Source organism: Notothenia rossii (assembly GCF_949606895.1).
Source record: "Notothenia rossii genome assembly, chromosome: 6".
Taxonomy (NCBI): domain Eukaryota; kingdom Metazoa; phylum Chordata; class Actinopteri; order Perciformes; family Nototheniidae; genus Notothenia; species Notothenia rossii.
The window spans coordinates 49,129,929-49,138,032 of NC_136909.1; positions in this window are offsets into that span (position 1 = coordinate 49,129,929).

Consider the following 8,104-nt stretch of genomic DNA (forward strand, 5'->3'; position numbering starts at 1 on the left):
CAAAATCACATACCAGGCATATCTTGCCTCAAAACGCTGCAGAGAAACTAATCCATGCAATTGTTACTTCAAGGCTAGCTTATTGTAACTCTTTATTATCAGGGTGTACCAAAAACTCAGTTAAGTTTTCACAAAACGAAGACCACACCATTGGGAAGCTTAACGTCTGTTTAATAAAAATAAGGAACAGGGAGTGGCTTGCAAAACTCTGGGAGTTGAGACTCAGGTGCAGGGTGAGGGTCTCATTGCAGGTCTTCAGGCTCCATTGAATCCCCCTGGGGATCTTGTGCTGAAAGAGGGAGACAAAGACAGGAGAAAGGGTTAGATACATCTAGCAACCTATAGGATGGGAAATTGCTGACCTATTTTAAACTTACCTTGTGTTTTCACTCTCACTTAAGTCCCTCTCCCTTTGCCATCAATCCAAAATCAGCTGAGCTGCAGCATAATACAGACAGTTAATAATCAACAGAATCACAAGGACATAATATGGCTCTGCTAAAAACACTCCTTTTGTTTACTGTTTGGAAGTCTCAAATATCCACTCTAAATCCATATCAATGATCAGTGATTTTGCTGCTCTTCTTCTCCCACATTCCACATCGCAGAAACTCAGTTCGAACATCAAAACGTTCAGTTCGGTCGGGAATCGATTGCTATAACTTTTCTAATTCATAACTTTCATAATTCCAGAGGTATTCCTTTAAGCTGATGCACAGCTCTTTCTGGGATTGGTGCAGGGAGAGGACGCTGGCGCTTGTATGTTCGCCGCTTCTCCTACGCCTCAGAGTTTTTATCTGCTTTTAAGCTATTCATCTGCTTTTAAGCTATTTTATCTGTTTTTAAGCTTTAGTTACATGGCTAAACTTTTAGTCTGTTTTACAAGTGCTTTTATATCTTAAACCTCGTGATCATTGACGGTTTTGGACCGGACGGCTGTCGGGACGCACCTGTTGTACCGCCCAAACTCACCTGCTGTATCGCCCAAACTCGCTGACTATCTCCGGCTGACTTCTTGCCTCTCTCCCGCTACTACTGTGATAGCAGGCGGACTCCCAGGCCTCTGTTTCTTTCCCGGACATGAGGTATACCAACGGGATAGCCTTCTAGCTGTCTCGTTGCTGTTAGCCCTCGCTGCTAAACACCGCTACCAAACTTCTTCGGCGCCCGACCTGTTGCTATGTTGAAGTTTTCCATTCCCCAACTCCTGAGTCTCAACCACTCCAACGCTCCAACCTGCACCTCAGTCATTAAACAACTTGGACTTCTTCGTCGGCACCACTATATCCACCGAAGCCAAAGAAGAAGACAAATTGTATATTCCCAGCACGGAGATGCAGAAATTCCATCCATCCACTCTGTCTGCCGTCGTGTCGCACATCTGATGCGTCATCAGAGCCCGGTTACAGCGGGGTCAAATCGTGCCAGAAACATCGCGAGACCGCTGCATGATTACACGGATAGCATCGCGAGACCACGACACACGAAGGAGTCTGGAAAACGTGGAGTGGATTACAGCCTACTCCAGCCCCTACAGAGATTCACCACATCTTCTAAAGCCAAAATAGAACTTTTGAATACACATTCTCTCAGCAATAAAGCATCCTTCATTCAAGACCACATCACTGATGAGAAATTGGACTTCATGTGCCTCACGGAAACCTGGCATCAGCCAGAGGTTTACTCCACACTCAATGAAGCCTGCCCTCCTGGCTACAGCTACTTGGAGAAAGCCCGCAACACTGGTCGTGGTGGAGGCCTAGCTGTTATCTACCGAAAGGAATTGGAACTGTCACTCCTGCCCCTGCCTGTATTGTCCTCTTTTGAATGCCTTGCATTTAAATGTAAACCCCCCTTCGCTCTGACAATACTTCTGATCTACCGGCCACCCAAACCCAATTCTGCTTTCATTCCAGAGATACAAGACCTTCTCACTACGCTATGCACATCCTCTGCCAATATTATCATACTTGGAGATTTGAATATTCACGTCGACTCCCCCTCCTGCCATTTTGCCACGGAGTTTCTGCTGCTCCTGGACTGTCTCAATCTCACACAGCATGTTGATGTCCCCACACACGCCAAGGGCCATACGCTGGACCTGGTCATCACAAACTCCGCCCCCATCAGCAATCTGCTAGTGTATGACCTGGGGGTGTCTGACCACAAGACCATCTCTTTGGAGCTGTTTTTCCAGTCTCCACTCAGCAAGCCCAAACGCCAAATCCGCTTCAGGAACCTGAGGATCATCAACCCGGACATCATGACCCTGGACCTCCAGCATATTTCCTCCGCCAACTTCTCATCAGTAAATGAGTCAGTGGCATATTACAACCAGTCCCTTAACAGTCTCCTTGATCTACACGCCCCCCTCAAAACCAGGATGGTCACCTTCTCGCGCTCAGCCCCATGGTACACCGGCGAGCTGCGGAGAATGAAGACAGCTGGGCGTGTCCTTGAGCGGCGGCTCAAGGCCTCAGGACTCACTGTTCACCTGTTAGCCTATCGTGAACACCAGAAGGCCTACGCACAGTCCCTCAGAGATGCACGATCCCAGTACTACTCCATCATCATCAACAACAGTACTGGAAACTCCAAGCAACTCTTCTCCACAATAAACCACCTCCTCAAACCCCAAAGTCCTCTACACTCCGACTCCACTGAGAAGCAGTGTAGAAACTTTGCCGGCATCTTCAAAAATAAAGTTGACACCATCCGCTCCATCCTCTCTAGCCCCTCTGCACCTCCAGTTCCAACTGCTGACCCACAGCCTGGGACAACCCAGCCTCTTCGCTGTTTCACGGTCATCTCTCAGCAAGAGGTTGAGGGCATCGTTAGGAGGATGAAGCCCTCCACCTGTGTCCTGGATCCCCTTCCGTCAGCTCTGGTGAAATCGTACATCTGCACCCTGAGCCCCATGATCACTAAGATCGCAAACCTCTCTCTCCAGTCTGGCCATGTCCCCTCTTCCCTAAAAACCGCTGTCATCAAACCTAGTCTTAAAAAACCCTCCCTTGACCCGGGAGTCCTGGCCAACTATAGACCCATTTCCAACCTTCCATTTCTGTCAAAGGTGCTGGAAAAAATAGTTGCTGCTCAGCTCCAGGACCACCTAAACTCCAACAACCTATTTGAGAAGTTCCAGTCTGGTTTCCGCTCAGGCCACAGCACAGAAACTGCCCTGGTCAGGGTCACCAACGACCTGCTGATGACGGCTGATGCTGGCTCTCCCTCTCTCCTCATCCTCCTTGATCTCACTGCAGCTTTCGACACCGTCGATCACGGCATCCTCCTCCATCGTCTGCACTCCACCATCGGACTCTCTGACTCTCCCCTTGACTGGTTCACATCATACCTCACCGGGAGAACAGAGTACGTCTCCTTGGGTGAGGCAGAGTCGGGTACCCACAACGTCACCTGTGGTGTCCCTCAAGGATCAGTTCTCGGCCCCACCCTTTTCACACTCTATATGCTCCCCCTTGGCTCTATCATCAGCCGACATGGAGTATCATTCCATTGTTACGCTGATGACACCCAATTGTACCTCAGGATCAACCCTACCTCCTATGCAGCCCTGCCTTCACCCACACTCACTACCTGCCTGGAGGAGATACAGGCGTGGATGAAGCTAAACTTCCTGAAACTCAACAGCTCCAAGACCGAAGCCATTATAGTTGGCACCCCACATCAGGTTCGGTCATCCACCATCACGACCATCACCTTCTCCGGCCAGGACATTACCCTCTCCTCAACAGTCACCAACTTGGGTGTGAAAATGGACGCCCATCTGACCTTTGAGGCCCACATTAAACAGCTGTGCAAAAACTCCTTCTATCACCTCAGGAACATCGCCAAACTCCGCCCCTCACTCACTCTGTTTGACGCGGAAAAGCTAGTCCACGCCTTTGTCTCCTCAAGGCTGGACTACTGCAATGCACTCCTCATCGGGATCCCTAAGAAAAGCATCCAGAGGCTCCAGAACATCCAGAACAGCGCTGCTAGGATCCTGATGAGGGTGTGCAAATATGATCATATCACCCCCATCCTGAAGTCACTACACTGGCTCCCCGTGGAATTGAGGATCGAATTCAAGGTCTCCGTCCTCACACACCAGTGTATCTATGGAACAGCTCCTCCATACCTCAAGGAACTCCTCACCCCCCTTACCTCCGTGTGGACCACCCGCTCCAGCAACTCAAACCTCCTCAAACCCCCGAGGACTAAGCTCCGTACCATGGGAGACCGGGCCTTCTGCTCGGCTGCCCCCAGTCTGTGGAACGCTCTCCCCGACCACATGAGAGCATCACAGACCGTGGAGGTTTTTAAAAAAGGCCTCAAAACCCACCTCTTCAATAGAGCCTTTCCCTAGACCTTTTATTTATTTATTATCACCCTTTTATCTTATTTTATTCTTTTTACTTATTTATTTTTATTTATTGCTTTTTATTCTTTTTACGATGTTAGCACTTCGGGATTTGAATGCAAATATGAAGTGCTTTATAAATTAAAGCCATTATTATTATTATTATTAGATACATCCCATAATTAATCACATTTTTTACAAGGGAGTCAATGGAGAAACTCTTCAGACTTGAACAATCTTTATGCGACTTCAACTGCTAACTGTTCCTTCATACTTTCACTCAGAAACCTCATTCCAACTTGAAAGTTTTACACATCTTTCTGACATTATTCATGTTAAACAACTTTTAAATCTGATTCCTACTTTTAGAGATATTAAACCTTGTTCAGACCTTGGTAAAGAGACCTTTTTCAGATTTAGAGTGCGTGATGTCACAGCTAGAGTGGAGGACAGATTATAATTCGCCTTCATATATATTTTTAAACCTGCCATAATTCCCAAACCCTACATTCCTAAAACATAATTTTTCATGAGAAACGTAGGAAAACATCTCGTAGCTTGAAAAATAAAAATAAATTAAGCAAAAATAATTAAACAAAATGCCTCTTGAGGGCATGACATGACAAAAACTTTCAACAGGTCTCCATTAAACCCCATTGTAAATTCAGCCTCATCTTCCCCATCACAGCAGCCGCACATCTTTAGTTAATCTGCCAAAAATGCCACATTATTAACCCAAAGTACACAAAAATTACACTTCAGATGCTCAAGTTCCTTGACATGCTTCACGCTTTGAAATCTCACCGATATCTGTTACGGTTCTTCGACAAAACGTTGACATGTAAGAGGTTTATCTCTCATTCAGAACAATGAAAATGCTCTCCTCTGACGTGATTACTGCACATCACCGTGCTAACCGATGATCTCTGGACATGTCGTTAGCTCAAATATAAACACCTGTGTCATGGAACACGATGATGTCATAACTCCGACTGACATGCTCAGAGCAGCAGACTTCAGATAATGGTTAATGGTCTTGCCCTCAACAGCGCTACGTCAATTATGGGGTGTCATCATATGCCGTTTCCATGGCGAGGGATGCGTATCCCTCGCCATAAAACACGATGTCGCTGTAACTCCAATGGACACGGTCCGATCGTCCCCCAAACTTCGCTTGTATATCACCGGTCTATGCCTCAACAGCTTTATGCCAAATCTGAGATCTCACCATAGGCTGTTGCCATAGAAATGCATCACTTGCCATAAAACACGATGTCGCTGTAGCTCCAATGGACACGGTCCGGTCGTCCCACAATCTTTACCTGTATATCAGCTCTCCATGCCTCAACAGCTCTACGTCAAATCTGACATCTCACCATATGCCGTTTCCATGGATGCGTATCCCTCGCCATAAAACACGATGTTGTCGTAACGCCTATGGAAAGGGTCAAAACAGCACCACACTTCAGATAATGGTTAACAGTCCAGCCCTCAACAGCTCTACGTCAATTATGGGGTTTCATCATATGCCGTTTCCATGGAAACGCATCCCTCGCCATAAAAGACGATGTCGCTATAACTCCTATGAAAATGTTCAAAAACTGCTCAAACTTCACATGTGTGCTAACAGTCCAGCCGTGAAGACATCTACGGGACCGTTTTGAGATTTCTTCAAATGCCGTTGCCATGGCAACACAATGCTCGCCATGAAACGCGGTTTTCTCATAACTTCAGTGAAAATGCTCCAAAAGGCCCAAAACTTCACAGGTTTGGTAACGATGCAGCCATCAACGCATCTAAGCGTATTATGGGATGTCATCCAATGCCGTTGGCATGGCGACAGATCATTCGGCATCAAGTTAGTTCAAAGGTTTGCAGTTCAAATATTCTGCTGCTTTTCCAAGCCTTTTTACTTTCTTTTCTTCTCTCATCACACATTCAATTCATAACTAATATTTAACTCCCTCCACCCCGGATAAAAGCACGTTAAGACACCCTTTTTCTCTAATTCCACAACGTTGGATGAAATAACTAGACCCTCCAGAAAAACGCGGGCAAAAATCCTTGATTATGCGGGCTAAATTCCTTGATTATGCGGGCTAAAATCCTTGATTATGCGATTAAACATGCGGGGGTTTTATGTGATTTTATGCGGTGAAATTGCGGGAAGTTGCGAAATATGCGGAAAGTTGCTAAATATGCGGGGAAAAAGAATAATAATTTTTTTAAATATTGGGCTGTCTTATTTATTCTCTCACACACAACCTGCCACTAACGTTAAACCCCTTTACTATTCCATTAAACACATTCAATGTTTATTTATTGTAAAAGCAATTGGGCTATTTTAATCTCACACACACACACACACACACCCCCCCCCCACACAAACACACACACACTTCTCCGCCTCATTCTGTTTTCATTTACTCGTTCGTTATCTGACCAGCTTCAATCTTGTAGGCTACTCACTTCGTTTCTTGTAGCCCTCGAAAGGGTTTTGGAGGTTGATGCCTTGGTGAACGTGAGTTGTTTGGCTTTCTTGTCCGCAGCAGCAGAAAGCATTTTCGAATGTTTGAATGAATCAAAGTGGGTCGTCACCGTCGATTTTCTCTTATGCTCCAACACACAGTTGCACTGGGTGCAGAATAGTTTCCCCCCACTTTTTGCCCGTTCTTTAGTAGAAATGTTCGTCGGTAAATGAGATGGATTAGATTTTTTCATCTTGGTGTTTTCTCTATCGTGTGAGCTCCACACGTTCACTCTATACAGTGTTGTTTACATTCTGTGATGCGCGAGCTGATGACGTCACGTCAAGACGAGTTAACTTTTTTTTTCTCAACTTTGTGTGGAAAAATGCGGGGATTATGCGGCCTTTTGAGAAATATGCGGCCTTTTACAAATCTGCGCCATTTTGCTGATTATGCGGTAAATTCTGCGATCGCAGAATTGCGTCTTTCTGGAGGGTCTAAATAACATAAGGAGAACAGATTAATAGGCTGTTCCTGGTTAACGTGTGTTGCTAACTTTATCTGGTATCCTAGCCTAATCTGTTATCTGTAAACTAACATCCTTTAATACATATGTTAATTTGACTCAGATGTGCTGATAATATCCGCAATATAAATCTTTAAACTAGGGCTGTTAAACGATTACTTTTTTTTTATCAGATTAATCAAAGTTTAAAAATGAATTAATCATGATTAATCACCATTCGAACTATGTTCAAAATATGCCATTTCTTTATGTATATCAGGGATGGGCAAATGGCGGGCCGCGGGTCGCATGCGGCCCCCACCTCCTCTTTTTGCGGCCCTCAGATTCATTTATAAACCACGTAATTAATAATTGTAGTACTGATACCGTCCACTAGACTCCTAGTTACGTCGCGAGCTGCGTACATGATTTCAAATACCGCGAAATCATCTCTGACGCATTTGTGTGTATTGTGTGTGTTTCCCGGGGGAAAACCCTCACAAGAAACACCGGCTGTTGTTATGCCTGCTGTGACGTTAAGTTGCCTCTTGTAATTATGCCTTTACAAGCTTCAAAGTTGTTTTTATCATCTGAATTTGGCGAAACAAGTTTAGTATTCTTAAAACCAAGACTTTGTTTATTTGAAATCAGATGAAAACAAACTGTCACGGACCCTGCCGTGTTATCTATGATTACTACGCTTTTCATTCATAATTTCAGCGGGAGGGAGGGGGAGTGGTGCTGAGGAACAGCAGAGTGCGGGCTGAC